This window comes from Oncorhynchus mykiss, chromosome 12, assembly GCF_057628025.1.
Source record: "Oncorhynchus mykiss isolate SJ-2025 chromosome 12, ASM5762802v1, whole genome shotgun sequence".
Taxonomy (NCBI): Eukaryota; Metazoa; Chordata; class Actinopteri; order Salmoniformes; family Salmonidae; genus Oncorhynchus; species Oncorhynchus mykiss.
The window spans coordinates 91023629-91051167 of NC_143033.1; the positions used below are offsets into that span (position 1 = coordinate 91023629).

Here is a 27539-nt window from a genome sequence, read left to right on the forward strand (position 1 = left end):
AAATTAACATCTGTACAGAAAGACTCATGTGAAGGCCAAATTACAGAGGAGGAACTTCTTGATGCAATTAAAGCCTTTAAGGCTGGGAAATCTCCCAGGGCTGGATGGCATACCAGTGGGAGCATGCAAAACCTGTTTTTATATACACAGAGGACCATTATTAGCATGTTTTAACCACTCCTATATAAATGGTAGATTATCAGACACTCAACAAGAAGGTCTGATATCATTATTACTGAAACAGGACCCAAGTGGTATATATAAAGATCCAGTCCATTTAACCTCTTACACTTCAGTGTTGTGATGCAAAAATCCTAGCAAAATACTTGGCTCATAGAATTAAAAAAAATATTGTCAGGTATTTTTCATCCTAACCAGACAGGTTTTTTTACATGGACAGATAATATAAGACAAGTACTGGAAACAATAGAATACTATGAAATATCGGGGACACCAGGCCTGGTGTTCATAGCTGATTTTGAAAATACTTTTTTATAAAGTACGACTGGAGTTTATATATAAATGCCTAGAATATTTCAATTTTGTGGAATCTCTAATAAAATGGGTTAAAGCTGTGTATAGTAACCCAAGGTGTAAAATAGTAAATAATGGCTAAATCTCAGAAAGTTTTAAACTCTCTAGAGGAGTAAAACAAGGTTGTCCACTATCGGCATATCTATTTATTATTGCCATCGAAATGTTAGCAGTTAAAATTAGATCCAACAATAATATTGAGGGATTAGAAGTCTGTGGCTTAAAAACGAAGGGGTCATTGTATGCTGATGATTCATGTTTTCCCTCCACTGCCTCATAGAGGATCTAGATACTTTTGCTATGTTCTCTGGATTAAAACCAAATTATTATTACGTATTGGATCACTAAAAAAATGCTAATTTTACATTACCGTGTAGTTTACGAATTAAATGGTCTGTCGGAGATGTGGACATACTCGGTATTCAAATCCCAAAAGAAAGCAATTATCTCACTCCAAAACATTTTTATAGAAAGTTAGCAAAAATAGATAAGATCTTGCTACCATGGAAAGGAAAATACCTGTCTATATGTGGAAAAATCACCTTAATTAACTCTTTAGTCATATCACAGTTTACCTATATGCTTATGGTTTTGCCTACACCGAGTGACTGGCTTTTAAATTATATGAACAAAAAATATTCCATTTTATTTGGAATGGCAAGCCAGACAAAATGAAAAGGGCCTATTGGTAGGAATGTCTCATCCTATGTTCAAGAATGGCCTTTCCCCCTTTATTCAGATTACACCTGCTCCCTTTTGGTTGTTGGAAAAGGAAATCATCTCCAAAATATTGCTATTTAAAAAAAACTAGCCTTAGAAAATTGGTTGCAATTTCAGTTTAATACACCTGAAAAGACAGAACAAATAATACAACAAATATTGTGGTTAAACTCAAATATACTAATAGATTTTTTTTTTTTTACATATTTTTCAAAGAAATGTTTAAAAAAGGTATATATTTAGTGAATGATATCATAAATAGGACTAGGGGAGTTACACATGCAGCTAACACAGACATATGGAAATGTCTGCTCTACCCAAAATTACAACCAATTAATTGCAGCATTACCACAAAAATGGAAGAGGCAAGTAGAAGGGGAAAAAAGTAAGGAACTTGTATGTCGGCCCTGTATTAAAGAACATAAATGGTTAAAGAAAAGTGTGATAATAAAAACATACCAATTTCATTTAAGGACCAAAAACTGACAGCTGTGCCATATAAATATCAAAATAGTTGGGAAGAGATTTTCGATGTACCCATTCTATGGCACGTGGTTTATGAATTGATACGCAAAACAACGCCAGATTCAAAACTTTGGATTTTTCAATTTCAATTACTATTCAAAATTCTTGCAACTAATAGAATGTTATATATATGGGGCATACAATCTTCCCAGCTCTGCAGATTTTGCTGTGAGGAGGCAGAGTCATTAGATCATTTATTTTGGTATTGTACATATGTAGCTCATTTTTGGTCACAGGTCCAGGAATGGCTGAAGAATTGCAACATTTGCCTAGAACTAACAGTGCAGATAGCAATAATGGGTGATTTGAAAAGCAATAGTCAATCAATCAATAACATAATAATTATTTTAGCAACATTTTTTATTTACAATCTGTAGAAGCTATGAGAATATAAAGGTTCAGCACTTTTGTGAAACATCAGAGCACAGTTGAAAAATACATGGCAAAAATAAATCTAAAATGGATGGTGTTAAGAGATAGATGGGATGGTTGAATGGAGCTGAAGGGTGGGACTGGATGGTGTTAAGAGATAGATGGGATGGTTGAATGGAGCTGAAGGGTGGGACTGGATGGTGTTAAGAGATAGATGGGATGGTTGAATGGAGCTGAAGGGTGGGACTGGATGGTGTTAAGAGATAGATGGGAGGGGTTGAATGGAGCTGAAGGGTGGGACTGGATGGTGTTGAGAGATAGATGGGAGGGCTGAATGGAGCTGAAGGGTGGGACTGGATGGTGTTGAGAGATAGATGGGAGGGGCTGAATGGAGCTGAAGGGTGAGACTGGATGGTGTTGAGAGATAGATGGGATGGTTGAATGGAGCTGAAGGGTGGGACTGGATGGTGTTGAGAGATAGATGGGATGGTTGAATGGAGCTGAAGGGTGGGACTGGATGGTGTTGAGAGATAGATTGGAGGGGCTGAATGGAGCTGAAGGGTGGGACTGGATGGTGTTAAGAGATAGATGGGAGGGGTAGAATGGAGCTGAAGTGTGGGACTGGATGGTGTTGAGAGATAGATGGGATGGTTGAATGGAGCTGAAGGGTAGGTGGGACTGGATGGTGTTGAGAGATAGATGGGAGGGGTTGAATGGAGCTGAAGGGTGGGACTGGATGGTGTTGAGAGATAGATGGGAGGGGTTGAATGGAGCTGAAGGGTGGGACTGGATGGTGTTAAGAGATAGATGGGATGGTTGGATGGAGCTGAAGGGTGGGACTGGATGGTGTTGAGAGATAGATGGGATGGTTGAATGGAGCTGAAGGGTGGGACTGGATGGTGTTAAGAGATAGATGGGATGGTTGAATGGAGCTGAAGGGTGGGACTGGATGGTGTTGAGAGATAGATGGGATGGTTGAATGGAGCTGAAGGGTGGGACTGGATGGTGTTGAGTGATAGATAGGATGGTTGAATGGAGCTGAAGGGTGGGACTGGATGGTGTTAAGAGATAGATGGGATGGTTGAATGGAGCTGAAGGGTGGGACTGGATGGTGTTGAGAGATAGATGGGATGGTTGAATGGAGCTGAAGGGTGGGACTGGATGGTGTTAAGAGATAGATGGGATGGTTGAATGGAGCTGAAGGGTGGGACTGGATGGTGTTGAAAGATAGATGGGAGGGGCTGAATGGAGCTGAAGGGTGGGACTGGATGGTGTTAAGAGATAGATGGGATGGTTGAATGGAGCTGAAGGGTGGGACTAATACCAAGATAACCAATGTAAAACATACAGGGTCTGTAAAATGTATATAGGTTCAGAAATGTTGTGAAATAGCACAGTTACAAATATAAATCAAACTGGATGGACATCAGAAATAGAGGAAGGACTAAAAACAAACAAAATATAACTATTGTGAAATAGATTGTGTCTGTAAAATGTGTATAAGATGTATAAACTGAAGGTTTATTGTTTATTAGTTTACTCCAATTATGTGGGGTTCTAGGTTTGTTTTTCTATGTTGGTGATTGTGTAAGATATTAATATTGATATTTTGATGTTGATAGGGGACAGAATGCGATCGGATCATCACATAATTGGCATTCAATTACTCTTACAGAATTTCCATGTGGGTGAGGATATTGGAATTTAATCAAAGCCTACTAGATGATACATTGTTTAGAACTAGGACAGAAGAATTTACAACTGACTTTTTCAGACTTAACATAGGTACAGCAGATCCCCTTATTGTATGGGACACTTTTAAATGTGCCTTTAGAGGCAATGCAATACAGTACTCATCAATAAAACAAAAGCATTTTAGATCAAAAGAGTCCATATTAACAAAGGAAATTGAAGGACTAACAGTACAGTTAGATAGCAATAAAAACTGTACCATAGAGGCACAGAATAAGTTAGAGGAAAAACAAAAATAAATGGAGGAACTTATTCAAGAAAGATCCAGTGTAATATATTATAAAAATAAAGCGAACTGGATGGAATATGGGGGAAAATGCACCAAATTCAACATAGAAATGCTACCAAAAACAATGTATTGAAACTTGTTACAAATGATGGAGCATGATTCACCAAATGATATTTTGAAAGAGGAAGTAAAGTACTTAAAGAATATGTTTTCATTTCAGTCTCCTCCATCTCCACTAACTGAAACTAATTGTGTGGATTTTTTCCTAATAATAATGTCAAATTAACATCTGTACAGAAAGACTCATGTGAAGGCCAAATTACAGAGGAGGAACTTCTTGATGCAATTAAAGCCTTTAAGGCTGGGAAATCTCCCAGGGCTGGATGGCATACCAGTGGGAGCATGCAAAACCTGTTTTTATATACACAGAGGACCATTATTAGCATGTTTTAACCACTCCTATATAAATGGTAGATTATCAGACACTCAACAAGAAGGTCTGATATCATTATTACTGAAACAGGACCCAAGTGGTATATATAAAGATCCAGTCCATTTAAAAATTGGAGACCTCTTACACTTCAGTGTTGTGATGCAAAAATCCTAGCAAAATACTTGGCTCATAGAATTAAAAAAAATATTGTCAGGTATTTTTCATCCTAACCAGACAGGTTTTTTTACATGGACAGATAATATAAGACAAGTACTGGAAACAATAGAATACTATGAAATATCGGGGACACCAGGCCTGGTGTTCATAGCTGATTTTGAAAATACTTTTTTATAAAGTACGACTGGAGTTTATATATAAATGCCTAGAATATTTCAATTTTGTGGAATCTCTAATAAAATGGGTTAAAGCTGTGTATAGTAACCCAAGGTGTAAAATAGTAAATAATGGCTAAATCTCAGAAAGTTTTAAACTCTCTAGAGGAGTAAAACAAGGTTGTCCACTATCGGCATATCTATTTATTATTGCCATCGAAATGTTAGCAGTTAAAATTAGATCCAACAATAATATTGAGGGATTAGAAGTCTGTGGCTTAAAAACGAAGGGGTCATTGTATGCTGATGATTCATGTTTTCCCTCCACTGCCTCATAGAGGATCTAGATACTTTTGCTATGTTCTCTGGATTAAAACCAAATTATTATTACGTATTGGATCACTAAAAAAATGCTAATTTTACATTACCGTGTAGTTTACGAATTAAATGGTCTGTCGGAGATGTGGACATACTCGGTATTCAAATCCCCAAAGAAAGCAATTATCTCACTCCAAAACATTTTTATAGAAAGTTAGCAAAAATAGATAAGATCTTGCTACCATGGAAAGGAAAATACCTGTCTATATGTGGAAAAATCACCTTAATTAACTCTTTAGTCATATCACAGTTTACCTATATGCTTATGGTTTTGCCTACACCGAGTGACTGGCTTTTAAATTATATGAACAAAAAATATTCCATTTTATTTGGAATGGCAAGCCAGACAAAATGAAAAGGGCCTATTGGTAGGAATGTCTCATCCTATGTTCAAGAATGGCCTTTCCCCCTTTATTCAGATTACACCTGCTCCCTTTTGGTTGTTGGAAAAGGAAATCATCTCCAAAATATTGCTATTTAAAAAAAACTAGCCTTAGAAAATTGGTTGCAATTTCAGTTTAATACACCTGAAAAGACAGAACAAATAATACAACAAATATTGTGGTTAAACTCAAATATACTAATAGATTTTTTTTTTTTTTTACATATTTTTCAAAGAAATGTTTAAAAAAGGTATATATTTAGTGAATGATATCATAAATAGGACTAGGGGAGTTACACATGCAGCTAACACAGACATATGGAAATGTCTGCTCTACCCAAAATTACAACCAATTAATTGCAGCATTACCACAAAAATGGAAGAGGCAAGTAGAAGGGGAAAAAAGTAAGGAACTTGTATGTCGGCCCTGTATTAAAGAACATAAATGGTTAAAGAAAAGTGTGATAATAAAAACATACCAATTTCATTTAAGGACCAAAAACTGACAGCTGTGCCATATAAATATCAAAATAGTTGGGAAGAGATTTTCGATGTACCCATTCTATGGCACGTGGTTTATGAATTGATACGCAAAACAACGCCAGATTCAAAACTTTGGATTTTTCAATTTCAATTACTATTCAAAATTCTTGCAACTAATAGAATGTTATATATATGGGGCATACAATCTTCCCAGCTCTGCAGATTTTGCTGTGAGGAGGCAGAGTCATTAGATCATTTATTTTGGTATTGTACATATGTAGCTCATTTTTGGTCACAGGTCCAGGAATGGCTGAAGAATTGCAACATTTGCCTAGAACTAACAGTGCAGATAGCAATAATGGGTGATTTGAAAAGCAATAGTCAATCAATCAATAACATAATAATTATTTTAGCAACATTTTTTATTTACAATCTGTAGAAGCTATGAGAATATAAAGGTTCAGCACTTTTGTGAAACATCAGAGCACAGTTGAAAAATACATGGCAAAAATAAATCTAAAATGGATGGTGTTAAGAGATAGATGGGATGGTTGAATGGAGCTGAAGGGTGGGACTGGATGGTGTTAAGAGATAGATGGGATGGTTGAATGGAGCTGAAGGGTGGGACTGGATGGTGTTAAGAGATAGATGGGATGGTTGAATGGAGCTGAAGGGTGGGACTGGATGGTGTTAAGAGATAGATGGGAGGGGTTGAATGGAGCTGAAGGGTGGGACTGGATGGTGTTGAGAGATAGATGGGAGGGCTGAATGGAGCTGAAGGGTGGGACTGGATGGTGTTGAGAGATAGATGGGAGGGGCTGAATGGAGCTGAAGGGTGAGACTGGATGGTGTTGAGAGATAGATGGGATGGTTGAATGGAGCTGAAGGGTGGGACTGGATGGTGTTGAGAGATAGATGGGATGGTTGAATGGAGCTGAAGGGTGGGACTGGATGGTGTTGAGAGATAGATTGGAGGGGCTGAATGGAGCTGAAGGGTGGGACTGGATGGTGTTAAGAGATAGATGGGAGGGGTAGAATGGAGCTGAAGTGTGGGACTGGATGGTGTTGAGAGATAGATGGGATGGTTGAATGGAGCTGAAGGGTGGGTGGGACTGGATGGTGTTGAGAGATAGATGGGAGGGGTTGAATGGAGCTGAAGGGTGGGACTGGATGGTGTTGAGAGATAGATGGGAGGGGTTGAATGGAGCTGAAGGGTGGGACTGGATGGTGTTAAGAGATAGATGGGATGGTTGGATGGAGCTGAAGGGTGGGACTGGATGGTGTTGAGAGATAGATGGGATGGTTGAATGGAGCTGAAGGGTGGGACTGGATGGTGTTAAGAGATAGATGGGATGGTTGAATGGAGCTGAAGGGTGGGACTGGATGGTGTTGAGAGATAGATGGGATGGTTGAATGGAGCTGAAGGGTGGGACTGGATGGTGTTGAGTGATAGATAGGATGGTTGAATGGAGCTGAAGGGTGGGACTGGATGGTGTTAAGAGATAGATGGGATGGTTGAATGGAGCTGAAGGGTGGGACTGGATGGTGTTGAGAGATAGATGGGATGGTTGAATGGAGCTGAAGGGTGAGACTGGATGGTGTTAAGAGATAGATGGGATGGTTGAATGGAGCTGAAGGGTGGGACTGGATGGTGTTGAAAGATAGATGGGAGGGGCTGAATGGAGCTGAAGGGTGGGACTGGATGGTGTTAAGAGATAGATGGGATGGTTGAATGGAGCTGAAGGGTGGGACTAATACCAAGATAACCAATGTAAAACATACAGGGTCTGTAAAATGTATATAGGTTCAGAAATGTTGTGAAATAGCACAGTTACAAATATAAATCAAACTGGATGGACATCAGAAATAGAGGAAGGACTAAAAACAAACAAAATATAACTATTGTGAAATAGATTGTGTCTGTAAAATGTGTATAAGATGTATAAACTGAAGGTTTATTGTTTATTAGTTTACTCCAATTATGTGGGGTTCTAGGTTTGTTTTTCTATGTTGGTGATTGTGTATGATATTAATATTGATATTTTGATGTTGATAGGGGACAGAATGCGATCGGATCATCACATAATTGGCATTCAATTACTCTTACAGAATTTCCATGTGGGTGAGGATATTGGAATTTAATCAAAGCCTACTAGATGATACATTGTTTAGAACTAGGACAGAAGAATTTACAACTGACTTTTTCAGACTTAACATAGGTACAGCAGATCCCCTTATTGTATGGGACACTTTTAAATGTGCCTTTAGAGGCAATGCAATACAGTACTCATCAATAAAACAAAAGCATTTTAGATCAAAAGAGTCCATATTAACAAAGGAAATTGAAGGACTAACAGTACAGTTAGATAGCAATAAAAACTGTACCATAGAGGCACAGAATAAGTTAGAGGAAAAACAAAAATAAATGGAGGAACTTATTCAAGAAAGATCCAGTGTAATATATTATAAAAATAAAGCGAACTGGATGGAATATGGGGGAAATGCACCAAATTCAACATAGAAATGCTACCAAAAACAATGTATTGAAACTTGTTACAAATGATGGAGCATGATTCACCAAATGATATTTTGAAAGAGGAAGTAAAGTACTTAAAGAATATGTTTTCATTTCAGTCTCCTCCATCTCCACTAACTGAAACTAATTGTGTGGATTTTTTCCTAATAATAATGTCAAATTAACATCTGTACAGAAAGACTCATGTGAAGGCCAAATTACAGAGGAGGAACTTCTTGATGCAATTAAAGCCTTTAAGGCTGGGAAATCTCCAGGGCTGGATGGCATACCAGTGGGAGCATGCAAAACCTGTTTTTATATACACAGAGGACCATTATTAGCATGTTTTAACCACTCCTATATAAATGGTAGATTATCAGACACTCAACAAGAAGGTCTGATATCATTATTACTGAAACAGGACCCAAGTGGTATATATAAAGATCCAGTCCATTTAAAAATTGGAGACCTCTTACACTTCAGTGTTGTGATGCAAAAATCCTAGCAAAATACTTGGCTCATAGAATAAAAAAAAATATTGTCAGGTATTTTTCATCCTAACCAGACAGGTTTTTTTACATGGACAGATAATATAAGACAAGTACTGGAAACAATAGAATACTATGAAATATCGGGGACACCAGGCCTGGTGTTCATAGCTGATTTTGAAAATACTTTTTTATAAAGTACGACTGGAGTTTATATATAAATGCCTAGAATATTTCAATTTTGTGGAATCTCTAATAAAATGGGTTAAAGCTGTGTATAGTAACCCAAGGTGTAAAATAGTAAATAATGGCTAAATCTCAGAAAGTTTTAAACTCTCTAGAGGAGTAAAACAAGGTTGTCCACTATCGGCATATCTATTTATTATTGCCATCGAAATGTTAGCAGTTAAAATTAGATCCAACAATAATATTGAGGGATTAGAAGTCTGTGGCTTAAAAACGAAGGGGTCATTGTATGCTGATGATTCATGTTTTCCCTCCACTGCCTCATAGAGGATCTAGATACTTTTGCTATGTTCTCTGGATTAAAACCAAATTATTATTACGTATTGGATCACTAAAAAAATGCTAATTTTACATTACCGTGTAGTTTACGAATTAAATGGTCTGTCGGAGATGTGGACATACTCGGTATTCAAATCCCAAAAGAAAGAAATGATCTCACTCCAATGCATTTTTATAGAAGTTAGCAAAAATAGATAAGATCTTGCTACCATGGAGAGGAAAATACCTGTCTATATGTGGAAAAATCACCTTAATTAACTCTTTAGTCATATCACAGTTTACCTATATGCTTATGGTTTTGCCTACACCGAGTGACTGGCTTTTAAATTATATGAACAAAAAATATTCCATTTTATTTGGAATGGCAAGCCAGACAAAATGAAAAGGGCCTATTGGTAGGAATGTCTCATCCTATGTTCAAGAATGGCCTTTCCCCCTTTATTCAGATTACACCTGCTCCCTTTTGGTTGTTGGAAAAGGAAATCATCTCCAAAATATTGCTATTTAAAAAAAACTAGCCTTAGAAAATTGGTTGCAATTTCAGTTTAATACACCTGAAAAGACAGAACAAATAATACAACAAATATTGTGGTTAAACTCAAATATACTAATAGATTTTTTTTTTTTTTTACATATTTTTCAAAGAAATGTTTAAAAAAGGTATATATTTAGTGAATGATATCATAAATAGGACTAGGGGAGTTACACATGCAGCTAACACAGACATATGGAAATGTCTGCTCTACCCAAAATTACAACCAATTAATTGCAGCATTACCACAAAAATGGAAGAGGCAAGTAGAAGGGGAAAAAAGTAAGGAACTTGTATGTCGGCCCTGTATTAAAGAACATAAATGGTTAAAGAAAAGTGTGATAATAAAAACATACCAATTTCATTTAAGGACCAAAAACTGACAGCTGTGCCATATAAATATCAAAATAGTTGGGAAGAGATTTTCGATGTACCCATTCTATGGCACGTGGTTTATGAATTGATACGCAAAACAACGCCAGATTCAAAACTTTGGATTTTTCAATTTCAATTACTATTCAAAATTCTTGCAACTAATAGAATGTTATATATATGGGGCATACAATCTTCCCAGCTCTGCAGATTTTGCTGTGAGGAGGCAGAGTCATTAGATCATTTATTTTGGTATTGTACATATGTAGCTCATTTTTGGTCACAGGTCCAGGAATGGCTGAAGAATTGCAACATTTGCCTAGAACTAACAGTGCAGATAGCAATAATGGGTGATTTGAAAAGCAATAGTCAATCAATCAATAACATAATAATTATTTTAGCAACATTTTTTATTTACAATCTGTAGAAGCTATGAGAATATAAAGGTTCAGCACTTTTGTGAAACATCAGAGCACAGTTGAAAAATACATGGCAAAAATAAATCTAAAATGGATGGTGTTAAGAGATAGATGGGATGGTTGAATGGAGCTGAAGGGTGGGACTGGATGGTGTTAAGAGATAGATGGGATGGTTGAATGGAGCTGAAGGGTGGGACTGGATGGTGTTAAGAGATAGATGGGATGGTTGAATGGAGCTGAAGGGTGGGACTGGATGGTGTTAAGAGATAGATGGGAGGGGTTGAATGGAGCTGAAGGGTGGGACTGGATGGTGTTGAGAGATAGATGGGAGGGCTGAATGGAGCTGAAGGGTGGGACTGGATGGTGTTGAGAGATAGATGGGAGGGGCTGAATGGAGCTGAAGGGTGAGACTGGATGGTGTTGAGAGATAGATGGGATGGTTGAATGGAGCTGAAGGGTGGGACTGGATGGTGTTGAGAGATAGATGGGATGGTTGAATGGAGCTGAAGGGTGGGACTGGATGGTGTTGAGAGATAGATTGGAGGGGCTGAATGGAGCTGAAGGGTGGGACTGGATGGTGTTAAGAGATAGATGGGAGGGGTAGAATGGAGCTGAAGTGTGGGACTGGATGGTGTTGAGAGATAGATGGGATGGTTGAATGGAGCTGAAGGGTGGGTGGGACTGGATGGTGTTGAGAGATAGATGGGAGGGGTTGAATGGAGCTGAAGGGTGGGACTGGATGGTGTTAAGAGATAGATGGGATGGTTGGATGGAGCTGAAGGGTGGGACTGGATGGTGTTGAGAGATAGATGGGATGGTTGAATGGAGCTGAAGGGTGGGACTGGATGGTGTTAAGAGATAGATGGGATGGTTGAATGGAGCTGAAGGGTGGGACTGGATGGTGTTGAGAGATAGATGGGATGGTTGAATGGAGCTGAAGGGTGGGACTGGATGGTGTTGAGTGATAGATAGGATGGTTGAATGGAGCTGAAGGGTGGGACTGGATGGTGTTAAGAGATAGATGGGATGGTTGAATGGAGCTGAAGGGTGGGACTGGATGGTGTTGAGAGATAGATGGGATGGTTGAATGGAGCTGAAGGGTGGGACTGGATGGTGTTAAGAGATAGATGGGATGGTTGAATGGAGCTGAAGGGTGGGACTGGATGGTGTTGAAAGATAGATGGGAGGGGCTGAATGGAGCTGAAGGGTGGGACTGGATGGTGTTAAGAGATAGATGGGATGGTTGAATGGAGCTGAAGGGTGGGACTAATACCAAGATAACCAATGTAAAACATACAGGGTCTGTAAAATGTATATAGGTTCAGAAATGTTGTGAAATAGCACAGTTACAAATATAAATCAAACTGGATGGACATCAGAAATAGAGGAAGGACTAAAAACAAACAAAATATAACTATTGTGAAATAGATTGTGTCTGTAAAATGTGTATAAGATGTATAAACTGAAGGTTTATTGTTTATTAGTTTACTCCAATTATGTGGGGTTCTAGGTTTGTTTTTCTATGTTGGTGATTGTGTATGATATTAATATTGATATTTACCCCAAAATATATACAAATACAATTTTATAAAAGAGGCTGAGCACTACAGAGTTCCACATAATTTATTAGAAAGTGAAACTAAGCAAAGACAAAAACAAATAATCAATAAACTAACAACGAACCGTGACTACAGAGATACTACGTGCACTAACTCAAAACAATATCCCATAAACACAGGTGGGAAAAACAGCTATTTAAATATGATCCCCAATTAGAGACAACGATTACAGCTACCTCTAATTGGGAATCATACACAATCACCAACATAGAAAAACAAACCTAGAACCCCACATAGAAATAATAAACTAGACTAACCCCCAGTCACGCCCTGACCTACTCTACCATAGAAAATAAGGACTCTCTATGGTCAGGACGTGACACTGTGGGCCTTTCAGCTTTTATCGAGAGGTCACACAAGACAAAATGGAGGATGAGAAACTTAGAAAAACTAAATCCAATCTACACTATAGGCCCAGGGCCCACTCCCAAGCACTTTGTCCTACCTCGATCCAACATCTTGTGCACAGGGTCTGAAAACTTTGGATAGGTGAAACAAGACAGCATCAGACCTTTCTGCCCTGAACCAAAGTTAAAGGAAACTTAAACGATTCTTCCACGTTGAGTAGGGATGTAGGCCTCTGTGATGAAGGCCTCGCTATGCCCTCAATTAAAAGCAGGTCGTGTCTATCTATAACTAAAGATGGAGGAGGGGTGGATCAAGGACGCGCCACTCTCAGGGATGAATGACAACCAGAATGTGGGAAACTTATTAAGGAAGAACAATGTCAATTATCTCCTGTGAGACCCAGTTAGGAGAGATGATAAATCCGATTCACATGCCGATGTGTAGTGGGCTGTTACTGTCTACCAGGGTAGAGAGAGGAGAGCTTAGACACAGCAACTATAAATGCACAAAGTAATGGGGTGCCGTATCTTGTAATACCTTTAGCATAACACAGTGAAAAATAGGTCAATCTACGGTCAACATTATAAGGTACAGGGAGCTTTAACTATTACACATAGAAGTGTTTCAATAATTGCAAACGGAATAATATCAAACTTTAATATGGACTTCAAGCAATAGAAACACTATTGTAAGCCAAGTGCACACATTCTTAGTTGATACAAGCTAAACAAGCTAAGAGCACAACTAAGATGAAAGCACACAGAGCACTGTACCGAAAGTGGCGGGAGATGCTCCTATCCCTCCCCATGCCTCTTCAGAGTACCAGGAAGTAGTGAAAGAGCTCTGAACGAGATGGTAAGTAGGCGTCTCTACGTCCTTAACAAGAGTAATTAGTCTTCATGTGGTTTGAATAAAGAAAATAACTCTCCAGGAGAAACAGCGGGGAGAAAGACAGGAGAAGAGGAAGAAGGTGAGGTTGCTGCAGGGTAGGAAGCCAGCCGCCCAAAAAAGAGAGAGGTGGAGTAAGAGAAGAATAAAAAGGGTGGCTCTCTCTCTCAAAAATCTAAAAATCTCCAAAACATCCTCAGGACAACGTCAGATGATACGCCTCTCTTTGTTTCACTCTACTCCTCCTCTCCCTTTTCCTTGACTACTGGGCCACCCAGGGGTGGTCATGGCAACCGCTCAATTCCAAAATGCTCATGTGTGTCCAAGGTGTCACCCAAAGTGAGAAGGGAAGAGACTTAGTCGTCTAGTCTCTCAGAGGACGGAGGGAGGAACGGGTGAGTAGGGAGAGAGGAGAGAAGAGTCCCTTCTGAATTACAGAGGCAGGTCAGCACAGACTGTGAGATCCACTGATGAGCAAATTACGTAATGGAATGGAGAGAGAAGGATTGAGGTCTATTAAATGAAGCAGAGAATCACACATCAATTGCAACAACAGTAGCCAACAGCACAGCGGTGGAATCCCCCCCAGAAAACCTACTCATAGGGGACTCTTTAAACACGATATAGCAACTTTACCCACACTATTAGAGAGGACATGCAGCAATAAAACGTCTCTGTAACTTTCCAGTTAACGAGACATATAAACAATGCTCCAATATTTTCTGACTTTCAACTTACTATTTGCCCACATAATGTCAAATAACTACCACATAACATTGCAGGACATACTGCACTGTATGCTCTTCTCCAGAGCTGCATCGTTTGATATGTGTGACTCTTGTCACCCATATGTTTTGCAGAACATTAAAGTGTTCCAGCACTTGCTAACCCATGGGTTGTTCGTCAGTTTAAGAAGTTCTGCTGGCGACTGCGTCAGAAATGGAAGAGAGAATTTATTAAAGGAAGTAGGCTGCTTAAAAATAGAACACATCCATGGGGAGAGATGGGTAGATTGGCTGGGACAGAAGCACAAGCTGGCTGGTCAAGTTTAGAAGAAGCTGGAGAGGACAGTGACTTCACCTATGAATCCACAGGGCAAGTGCACACCAAGGCAGTGATAATCAAATAGAGAAGAGGAAAGATAATGAAAGAGAGAGAGAGAGATAGAGAGAGAGAGAGAGAGAGAGAGAGAGAGAGAGAGAATGTCTTTAGCAGGGACCCAGCACCTGTCCTCCGGGCCATAACCCTCCCAATCAGCCAAGTACTGGAAACCCCTGCCCCATGGGAACAGAAAACAAAGGACTGTGAGACACAGGCCTAATCCGAGACACATGGAAGGTAGGGTGAATACGGAGGGTACGGGGTAACACAAGACGGACAGCAGTGGAACTCAGGACTCTGATATGAAAAGGACCAATGAACCGGGGAGACAGCTTGCGGGACTCTACCCGAAGGGGCAGATCCCGAGTGGAAAGCCACAAACTCTGTCCAATGCAGTAGCGGGAAGCTGGGGTCCGGCGACGGTCCGCTTGTCGACAATACCTGGAGTTGGTCTTGAGAATAGCATCTGGGCCGAGGGCACGCTAACCTCCTGCTCTTGTTCCGGGAAGAATGGAGGTTGATACCCCATGGAGCACTCAAAAGGGGAGAGTCCCTTGGCAGAACAGGGAAGGGTGTTCCGGGCATACTCCACCCAGACCAGTTGACGGCCCCAGGTAGTGGGGTTGGTTTCAACCAGGCATCTTAAGGTGGTCTCCAGGTCCTGGAGGGTGGTATCCAGGCTCTCTCTGACTGGCCATTTGATTGGGGATGGAATCCGCAGGACAGCCTGGCTGATACCCCAATAAGGGTGTAGAATGCCTTTCAAAACTCAGATGAGAATTGAGGACCCTGGTCGGAAACCATATCCACCGGGAGACAATGGATCCAGAAGACGTAATGCACCATGAGATGGGTCGTTTCCTTGGCAGAGGGTAGTTTAGGGAGAGGGATGAGAGGGATGAAATGAGCGGCCTTAGAAAACCGATCCACCACTGTCAGAATGACGGTGTTGCCATCAGACGGGGGAAGCCCAGTGACAAAGCCCAGAGAGATATGGGACCAGGGGCGATGAGGGACTGGTAGTGGCTGAAGAAGGCCAGAAGGAGCTTGCCGTGGAGTCTTATTCTTGGCGCACACCGTGCATGCGGTGACGAAGGCAGAGACGTCAGGAACCATTGTGGGCCTCCAGAAACATTGTCAAAGGAAGGCTAGGGTAGGATGGGAACCAGGATGACAGGTTAGTCTGGAGGAATGAGCCCATTCCAGGACCCGGGACCGAACTGAGTTAGGGACAAACAGCCGGTTGGCCGGGCCCCTTTCAGGTCCAGGCTGGGAACGTTGTGCCTTGCGAACCAGGGTCTCAATACCCCAATCCACTGTGGCTGCTAGGCATGAGGTAGGGAGAATGGTTTCGGTGACCGAGGGTGTGGCAGAGGAACTGTATAGGTGAGAGAGAGCGGCAGGCTTCACATTTTTGGATCCTGGGCGGTAGGAAATGGTGAAGTTGAATCTGGTAAACAACAGAGCCCACCGGGTCTGCTTAAAGGTAAAGCATTTGGCTGTACGGAGATAATCCCGATTTTTATGGTCGGTCCAGACCAAGAATGGTTGTTCTGCTCCTTCCAGCCAGTGCTTCCACTCTTCCAATCTTGACCACCAGGAGTTCTTGGTTGCCTACGTCGTAGTTCCTCTCTGCAGAATTGAGACGATGGGACAGGAAGGCACAGGGATGAAGCTTTTGGTCCTGTGCAGATCGCTGGGACAGGATGGCCCCCACTCCAACATCAGATGCATCCACCTCAACCACAAATTGACGCGGCGGGTCCGGGTGGATGAGGATGGGTGCTGTTGTGAACCGATGCTTCAGGTCCACAAAGGCTTTGTTGACAGCAGGAGACCATTTGAACGGTACTTTGGGAGAAGTGAGGGCCGAGAGGGGGGCCGCCAGGGTGCTGTAACCCCAAATGAAACGGCGGTAGAATCCTAGGAAATGTTGCAACTGCACCCGGGATGTAGGTTGAGGCCAATCCACCACTGCTTTCACTTTTCCAGGATCCATCTGGACATTACCCTCAGCAATGACATATCCCAGAAAAGTGATTGTAGAGCGGTGGAACACACACTTCTCGGCTTTCACGAACAGTTGGTTCTCCAGGAGGCGCTGAAGGACCTGCCTGACATGAAGAACAGACCGGGAAGAAACAGGATGTCGTCAAGGTAGACGAACACAAAACAGTTGAGCATGTCCTGGAGCACATTGTTTACCAAAGCCTGAAAGACAGCGGGGGCGTTGGTGAGTCCAAACGGCATTCTTCCACTCATCCCCTTCGCATATCCAAACCAGGTGGTAGGCATTCCGAAGGTCCAACTTGGAAAAAATGGTAGCCCCCTGAAGGGGTTCAAAAGCCGAGAAGAGGAGAGGTAAGGGGTAACAATTCAAAAAAACAAAATTGAAAACCAGCAACACCTGGAGGGGTTGGAGACAATAACAAGGACAGGTGAAACAGGTCAGGGTGTGACAAGCACACATTTTAGTTGTCAACTAAACAAAATCAATCATATTTTCTTGTCCCTTTTAGAGGTAAAAATACAATGTTATCTTCCATCTGTCTGGTTAACAACAACCAGTATATCTTAAAGAGTGCAGACAGAGTCACAAACACAGGAAAAGTAATGATTATATCATGACAAGACAGTGAACAAGACAATCTCTGCCCAGGTCTGTGTCTGCCCAGGTCTGTGCCTGCCCAGGTCTGTGTCTGCCCAGGTCTGTGTCTGCCCAGGTCTGTGTCTGCCCAGGTCTGTGTCTGCCCAGGTCTGTGTCTGCCTAGGTCTGTGTCTGCCCAGGTCTGTGTCTGCCCAGGTCTGTGTCTGCCCAGGTCTGTGTCTGCCCAGGTCTGTGTCTGCCCAGGTCTGTGTCGGCCCAGGTCTGTGTCTGCCTAGGTCTGTGTCGGCCCAGGTCTGTGTCGGCCCAGGTCTGTGTCTGCCTAGGTCTGTGTCTGCCCATTACAGACTGGGTCACAGCTCTCTGCTCTCAGCTCTCTAACACCTAATGAATAAAGGGATTATGGGCAATGAGAGTCAGTGGCGTCATTATTCCCTAACACTTAATGTTTTTGGTCCAGCCCAAAAATGTAAAAATATGTTTGTCTCATTTCAGTCTGATATGAGTTTCCATAACCACACATCACTATGCAGTGTACATTTTTTAAAGTTTTACTGGCAGATTGTAATTACAAAAATAAACAGTACAATATACTGTGCTAGACAGTATCAGGCACTGCAAAATGTACCTAGAGTGACACGGAGCCTGCAGTGAATTTGCAGGTTAGGTGAAAAAGCCACTGAAATGACTATTAAAACATTTTTTACAACTAGGACAGGAAAAGAGAGGAGGGTAGACAAGACACAGTAACATAAAAGACTAAGATACAGCAACAGAAGAGGGCAGACGACACAGAGAAAATGATGGGGAGCGGCAGAGGAGGGGTGAGCACACAGTGGACTGTATCTTGGGTAGGGGGCAGTATTTTCACGGCCGGATGAAAAGCATACCCAAAGTAAACTGCCTGTTACTCAGGCCCAGAAGCTAGGATATGCATATAATTGGTATATTTGGATAGAAAACACTCTACAGTTTATATAACTGTTAAAATAATGTCTGTGAGTATAACAGAACTGATATGGCAGGCGAAACCCAGAAGACAAACCATCCCCCCTCAAAAAATAATTCAGCCTACCACTATTTTCAATGGCGGTCTCTTTTATTAGAAGGCGAAGTCCTCCCTGATTGCAGTTCCTAGGGCTTCCACTAAATGTCAACAGTCTTTAGAAAGAGTTTCAGGCTGGTTTTTGTAAAAATGAGCCAGAAATGGTAGTTTTCTAGGTGGCTCCTATTTTGGCTGTAGTGTTTCCAAGCGCGTGGAAGAGAGTGCGTTCTTTAGTATTTTTCTCCGCTAAAGACAATAACGATTCTCCGTCTTAAATGTTATTGTTTATTTACTTATTAGGGTACCTAAGGTTTGACTATAAACTTTGTTTGACTTGATTGGAAAAGTTTATTAGCAACGTTTGGGATTTATTTTGCATGCATTTTGATGAAGGGAAACTGGGTGGATTACTGAAGCGCGCCAGCTAAACTGAGTTTTTATGGATATAAAGAAGAACATTATCGAACAAAAGGACCATTTGTGATGTAACGGGGACCTTTTGGAGTGCCAACAGAAGAAGATCATGAAAGGTAAGGCAGTTATTATATCACTATTTCTGACTTTCGTGTCGCACCTGCCTGGTTGAAATGTTTTTCATGGTTTTGTGTGCGGGGCGCTGTCCTCAGATAATCGCATGGTGTGCTTTCGCCGTAAAGCCTTTTGAAATCTGACACAGCGGCTGGATTAACAAAAAGTTAAGCTTTATTTTGATGTATTACACTTGTATGAACATTTACACATTTTATGAATGTTAAATATTTATAATTCTGTGGTTTGAATTTCGCGCTCTAAAATTTCACAGGACGTTGGCCAGGTGGTATGCTAAACATCCCACCTGCCCATAAGACGTTGAAGCTGCTCTATGGATTCAAATTACTGCACAGCGTGCGTGCGTGCATGCATGTGTGCGTGTGAGTGAGAGAGATTGGGTACTGTGGGATTCTTTAATCAGTTTGGCTCATTGGACAGGCCAGAGTCTGTTTGAAGTTGTTGAGTGGTATGGAGGATTTTGGCAATACATCGTAGATGTATTTGGTCCAGAGAAGAGAGTAGAGAGTGTTCCAGAGTAGAGACACAGTAGATTTGTAATTGAGTACTGGCAGTGTCTGCTGTGGGAGGTGGGAATGTGCAAGTTATCTGTTGCTGGACCAAGGAAGAGTAGCTGCCTTGGCAGCAGCTAATGGGGATCCATAATAAATGAAATCTCTCAATGTTCTAATCTCTCAATGTTCATCTCAAAGTGCACCAAATTAATGCATTTGGCTGTTGAAATTCCTTTCTTTTTTGGCTGGGGGAGAAAGCCTCCGGACACCCCTACTGGCTTTGGGCTAGGCCCCAAATCCTACAAAACACCCCTGATGAGGGCAGAGAAGAGAGAAGTTTTTGGGAGTAAGATTCTGCTGTGACACATACAAATGAGACCCAAACTACATTATCTTCTCCCCTTATCACATCTGTCACATTATGTTACATTACCTCTTACCTCCCCTCCCACTGAGGGAGGGAGCAGACTAAACTCTCTCCAGTCTCCAGTCAACACTGGTTATGGAATAATAATATGAGCCTTCTGTTTTTGGAGGAGAGGAGAGTGAGCTAGGAATATTCCTTGATGGTGAGAGAAACTCATCGTCACTGCACAAAATTTATAAGAAGCAGAAAGCAACAAACAACGTCCCTTGAGAAACAAACAACGCCCAAGCCAGGACATTCATTTATTTTGACAATTGATAACACATAAACTAGAACCCCCACCGTTGGAAGCCTACAGTAGCAATCAACTAAGTATTAGTACCATTGCGTTCTAACAAAACAGTCCTGTCTACCAACCATCAATAGTACAGTTGTTGACAAATAGCTGCTATCTTCTAAACTCCAAACTCTAAGACATTTCACCATCACAACTGGCCTCAGGGCATTATCAAGTACAGGAAGATGAGAGGAACACAAAACGAATCAAACTGGCCAAAGGCTTAGTCAAACAAACCAAAATCCTACCCACACTATACAAATAAATATATGTTTTATTGTCACATACACTAGACAGATGCAGTGAAATGTGTTTAACAGGGTCACAAATAATAATACAGCGCCCCTGGATCAAATTAGCATAAAGTGCCTTGCTCAAGGGCACGTAGACAGATTTTTCACCTTGTCGGCTCAGGTTTTCGAACCAGCAACCGGCCCAATGCTCTAACCGCTAGGCTACCTGCCACCCCTCTACTGTATCTTATGGTGTACACAACACCTGCATAACTGTCTATTTCACAACACCTGCCCAAATCACAGTACTGACATCACTCAGATCACTAAGCGGCAGTACTCACCTGAAGCAGGTCATCATCAGCAGCATCGCTTTCTGCAGGGTTCATAAATCCAAACCAGAGGAAGGAACTGTGTGTGTGTGTGTGTGTGTGTGTGTGTGCATTTATGTGTGTGTGTGTGTGTCCAAAGCCTGTCACTGCAGTGTGCAGATGCAGCAGATGTGAGAGTGACTGCGTGTGCATCTCTCTACCACCAACAGCAAAGTGTCTGCAGAGAAGCTAAGTGCTGGATAGGGACTGAAAAAACGATCATAATCAACAATGAGATGCAAAAAATGTGTGTGTGTATAAGTCTCTCAGACACACAGAAAGTGCCTGCGCACACAAAAGTGTTTATTTTATACTTTGCTATCAATGCTGAGAAGAAAGAAACGTGATATTCCCTGGGGACTTTGACAGTTTTCCTCTGTACCGGAGGGATAAATGGTCTGCGTCCCCAAATGCCATCCTATTACCTACATAGTGCACTAGTTTAGAGAAGAGCCTGGTCAAAAGTAGTGCACCTTATAGGGAACAGGGCGCCATTTGGGATGTTGCCATGGAGTATGCAAACCAAACTGACATCTCCAGCCTGAGGAGGATTTCAAACAGGCAGTCCTCACCATGAGACAGCCCACTGGTGACATCTGATCAAAGTCATTGAGCTTCACCACATAACTGATTCTGTTCCTGCCACCATTCTGAGGAAAAAGTATGAGGAAAGCAGTTTTCTATGAAATATTGATTGTTACGCAATTAAATTGCTCTTGTTCCTCCAATGCAGACCTATTGTTGTTGAAGACTACCATATCGATGAATACCTCAGCCAGGGCCTGTATTTATAAAGCATCTCTGAGTAGGAGTTCTGATCTAGAATCAGGTCCCCCCTGTCCATATAATTCTATTCAATATGATCTAAAAGGCTAAACTAATCCTAAATCAGCACACTTACTGGTCCTGGTCGATTAAACACACTAAGGTCTATTTGACTCTCCCCAAGCTCATTTCTGTGTAGTAGAACACTAAAACACAAAGGGTGTTGGTAGACCACTTGAACATGATTAATTACAATGAACATTCAAAGCTCCCCCTGTGGGTAAAATCAATTGTTCTGATCCAATGCACAGTAAGTCATCCAGGTGAGCTGAACTGAACCGATCAATCTAAATGGGCGAGATGAATTTTGGATTGCTCAAAGGGTTCCGTTTTCCAGGACTGCTCCAGGACTGCTAAGATTTTACCATAGATCATAAACATTATATACAGTATGCATATGGACATCATAGCATTTCACATGTCTGAGCCTTCCCCGTGAGCAACCTTGATGAAACATATCCAATATCAAAGCACTAATCATACCACACACATACAAACACAAACTGCATCTTCAAACTCAGGTCTGGCACCAAGGCTGTTCACTCACACTAAAATATGAATATGCTGTCCTGATTATATCAGATTGGTTGAAGGTCACTGTAACTGAATATCTGTCCACCACTGTGTATGAGTCTGTACCAATGATACTGTCACTGTTAGTCTTTGTTGTATATTTTGCTATGGGTGGGTGGGTGTGATAAGGAAGTTTGTTTGAATCTGTTGTGCTCAAAGGTGTTTGTGTTTTGTGATGCTTGGCAGCTCCTTAAAAAACTCATCAGGGAGAAGAGTCACTAGTCACTACGACAGGATGTGACTCAGAGACCTATATGACTCTCAAAGAGATTGTGTGTGTGTGCATTTGGTTTTTTTTAGGGGGTGGATCAGTTTTATTATTGCATATATATTGTAGCTTCTATCAATGTAATTGTCTGCATCATTTCCAATCCGCCTTATATATTTTTAGATAAATATATATATTATTTTAAATATATACAATACCAGTCAAAAGTTTGGACACACCAACTCATTCAACTGTTTTTCTTTATTTTTACTATTTTCTACATTGTAGTTTAATAGTTGAGTACATCAAAAACTATGAAATAACACGTATGGAATCATATAGCAACCAAAAAAGTGTTAAACAAATCCAAAATTAGCTGCCAAAGCAGCAGCTACTCTTCCTGTGGTCCAGGAAAATTAAGGCAGTTTATACAATTTTAAAAACATTACAATACATTCACAGATCTCTCTGTGTGCCCTCAGGCCCCTACTCCACCACATATACACATTACTAAGTACGTAAGTGTAAGTGTAAGTGTGTGTGTGTGTGTGTGTGTGTGTGTGTGTGTGTGTGTGTGTGTGTGTGTGTGCGCGTGCGTGCCTGCTCCAATATTGTGCTGCTTCTCAGTCCCCGCTGTTCCATAAGGTGTATTTAAAATGTAATTTTACAGCTTGCGTCAGTTACTTGATGTGGAATAGAGTTCCATGTAGTCATGGCTCTATGTAGTACTGTGTGACTCCCATAGTCTGTTCTGGACTTGGGGATTGTGAAGAGACCTCTTGTGGCATGTCTTGTGGGGTATGCATGGGTGTCGGAGCTGTTGTGGGTGTCCGAGCTGTTGTGCGTGTTGACATGCATTCAACATGTCAATAACCTCTCATAAATAAAGGTAGTGATGAAGTCAATCTATCCTCCACTTTCAACCAGGAGAGATTGACATGCATATTATCTGAGCCAATTGCAATTTGCAATTGCAAAGGCACCTGACCACACAACTGAACAGTAGTCAAGGTGCGACAAAACCAGGGCTTGAAGGACCTGCCTTGTTGATATTGTTGTTAAGAAGGCGGCGCCTCGCTTTATTATAAACAGACTTCTCCCCATCTTAGCTACTACTGCATCAATATGTTTTTTGACCATGACAGTTTACAATCTAGGGTTACTCCAAGCAGTTTAGTCATCTCAACCTGCTCAGTTTCCACATGATTTATTACAAGATTTAGTTGAGGTTTAGGGTTTAGTGAGTGTTTGGTTCCAAATACAATGATTTGAATTTTAGGAATATTGTGGGCTAACCTATTCCTTGCCACCCACTCTGAAACTAACTGCAGCTCTTTGTTGAGTGTTGCAGTCATTTCAGTCACTGTAGTAGCTGACTTGTATTGTGTTGAGTCATCCTCATACATAGACAGTCTGGCTTTACTCAAAAATGTAGATTCTTCAAAGTAGCAATAGTTAGCCTTGGTGGCAGCTTTGCACACTCTTCTCTCAACCAGCTTCATGAGGTAGTTACCTGGAATGCATTTCAATTAACAGGTGTGCCTTGTTAAAAGTTCATTTGTGAAATGTATTTCCTTCTTAATGAGTTTAAGTTGTGTTGAGACAAGGTAGGGGAGGTATACAGAAATAATCCCTATTTGGTAAAAGATCAAGTCCATATTATGGCAAGAACAGCTCAAATAAGCAAAAATAAATTACAGCCCATTATTATTTTAAGACATGAAGATCAGTCAATGAGGAACATTTCAAGAACTTTGAAAGTCTCTTCAAGTGCAGTCGCAAAAACCATCAAGTGCAGTCGCAAAAACCATCAAGCGCTTGAAAATGGCCCTCATGAGAACCACCACAGTGAACGGAAGACCCAGAATTAACTCTGCTACAGAGGATAAGTTCATTAGAGTTACCAGCCTCAGAAATTGCAGCCCAAACAAATGCTTCACAGAGTTCAAGTAACAGACAAATCTCAACATCAACTGTTCAGAGAAGAATCAGGCCTTCATGGTCGAATTGCTGCTGAAAAAAAAAAAACACTACTAAAGGACACCAATAAGAAGAAGAGACTTGTTTGGGCCAATAATGAATCACGAGCAATGGACATTAGACCGGTGGAAATCTGTCCTTTGGTCTGATGAGCCCAAATTTGAGATTTTTGGTTCCAACCACTGTGCCTTTATGAGACGCAGAGTAGGTGAATGGATGATCTTCGCATGTGTGGTTCCCACCGTGAAGCATGGAGGAGGAGGTGTGATGGTGCTTTGCTGGTGACACTGTCTATGATTTATTTAGAATTCAAGGCACACTTAACCAGCATGGCTACCACAGCATTCTGCAGTGATAGGCCATCTCATCTGGTTTGCTTAGTGGGACTATCATTTGTTTTTCAATAGTGCAATGGCCCAAAACACACCACCAGGCTGTGTAAGGGCTCCAAGAAGGAGATTGATTGAGTGCTGCATCAGATGACCTGGCTTCCACAATTACCAGACCTCAACCCAATTGAGATGGTTTGGGATGAGTTGGACCGCAGAGTGAAGGAAAAGCAGCCAACAGGTGCTCAGCATATGTTGGAACTCCTTCAAGACTGTTGGAAAAGCATTCCAGGTAAAGCTGGTTGAGAGAATGCCAAAAGGATGCAAAGTTACCATCAAGGGAAAGGGTGGCTACTTTGAAGAATATAAAATGTATTTTGATTTGTTAAACACTTTGTTGGTTACTACATGATTCCATATGTGTTATTTCATAGTTTTGAATGAGTTGGTGTGTCCAAACTTTTGACTGGTACATTTTTTTAAATATATGTTTTCCCCTAACCCTGCGACCCCTCCCCTAATTTAAGTAAACTAATGGACAACACTTAGGCTTCTACTTCCAGCTCATATAGTACATACTATATACATTTTACAGACACAGTATATTTTACATGAGTTATCTTTTGTTTGTTTTTATTCCCATCCTTCAGCTACCCTCAACCCTTCCATCTCTGAACAGAATCACATTTGGATCTATTTGCCATATATGATATTCTATTTGCCATATATTTTTCAAATGTGCTGTGATGTTTCACAAAAAGTTTTGAACCTACAGTGCCTTGCGAAAGTATTCGGCCCCCTTGAACTTTGCGACCTTTTGCCACATTTCAGGCTTCAAACATAAAGATATAAAACTGTATTTTTTTGTGAAGAATCAACAACAAGTGGGACACACTCATGAAGTGGAACGACATTTATTGGATATTTCAAACTTTTTAACAAATCAAAAACTGAAAAATTGGGCGTGTAAAATTATTCAGCCCCCTTAAGTTAATACTTTGTAGCGCCACCTTTTGCTGCGATTACAGCTGTAAGTCGCTTGGGGTATGTCTCTATCAGTTTTGCACATCGAGAGACCGACATTTTTTCCCATTCCTCCTTGCAAAACAGCTCGAGCTCAGTGAGGTTGGATGGAAAGCATTTGTGAACAGCAGTTTTCAGTTCTTTCCACAGATTCTCGATTGGATTCAGGTCTGGACTTTGACTTGGCCATTCTAACACCTGGACATGTTTATTTTTGAACCATTCCATTGTAGATTTTGCTTTATGTTTTGGATCATTGTCTTGTTGGAAGACAAATCTCCGTCCCAGTCTCAGGTCTTTTGCAGACTCCATCAGGTTCTCTTCCAGAATGGTCCTGTATTTGGCTCCATCCATCTTCCCATCAATTTTAACCATCTTCCCTGTCCCTGCTGAAGAAAAGCAGGCCCAAACCATGATGCTGCCACCACCATGTTTGACAGTGGGGATGGTGTGTTCAGCTGTGTTGCTTTTACGCCAAACATAACGTTTTGCATTGTTGCCAAAAAGTTAAATTTTGGTATCATCTGACCAGAGCACCTTCTTCCACATGTTTGGTGTGTCTCCCAGGTGGCTTGTGGCAATCTTTTATCTTTTATGGATATCTTTAAGAAATGGCTTTCTTCTTGCCACTCTTCCATAAAGGCCAGATTTGTGCAATATACGACTGATTGTTGTCCTATGGACAGAGTCTCCCACCTCAGCTGTAGATCTCTGCAGTTCATCCAGAGTGATCATGGGCCTCTTGGCTGCATCTCTGATCAGTCTTCTCCTTGTATGAGCTGAAAGTTTAGAGGGACGGCCAGGTCTTGGTAGATTTGCAGTGGTCTGATACTCCTTCCATTTCAATATTATCGCTTGCACAGTGCTCCTTGGGATGTTTAAAGCTTGGGAAATCTTTTTGTATCCAAATCCGGCTTTAAACTTCTTCACAACAGTATCTCGGACCTGCCTGGTGTGTTCCTTGTTCTTCATGATGCTCTCTGCGCTTTTAACGGACCTCTGAGACTATCACAGTGCAGGTGCATTTATACGGAGACTTGATTACACACAGGTGGATTGTATTTATCATCATTAGTCATTTAGGTCAACATTGGATCATTCAGAGATCCTCACTGAACTTCTGGAGAGAGTTTGCTGCACTGAAAGTAAAGGGGCTGAATAATTTTGCACGCCCAATTTTTCAGTTTTTGATTTGTTAAAAAAGTTTGAAATATCCAATAAATGTCGTTCCACTTCATGATTGTGTCCCACTTGTTGTTGATTCTTCACAAAAAAATACAGTTTTATATCTTTATGTTTGAAGCCTGAAATGTGGCAAAAGGTCGCAAAGTTCAAGGGGGCCGAATACTTTCGCAAGGCACTGTATATACATTTTACGCAGTACATTTCAAACTGTCCCTTGTAGGGTAAGCATTAGAATAGTCTAAATCGCCTCAATATTTGCAGCCATAGGTGACAATATCACTCTAGGAGCTGATCCGTCGTCAGTATTGTGGAATCATTCTCTTTGTAATGACGCACTTAGTGAACGTGCTCTCTATGTGGTGTTTTGGGAAAAGCATGTGACAACTTTGGCCGTTTTAGGAACAATGCATTGTTCAAATATTCGTAAGCTTATCGGGAAACCGGGCCCTTGTCTGACCCGACCATGAC

General features: G+C 41.1%; 1 protein-coding gene across 3 annotated transcripts in view; it reads right to left on the minus strand.

Annotated features, from left to right (window-relative positions):
- The window catches only part of LOC110486827 (glutamate receptor, ionotropic, delta 2 (Grid2) interacting protein, a), a 65217-nt gene that overhangs the window by 32969 nt on the left and 4709 nt on the right, over positions 1 to 27539 (minus strand). The gene's annotated exons all lie outside the window — the stretch shown is intronic.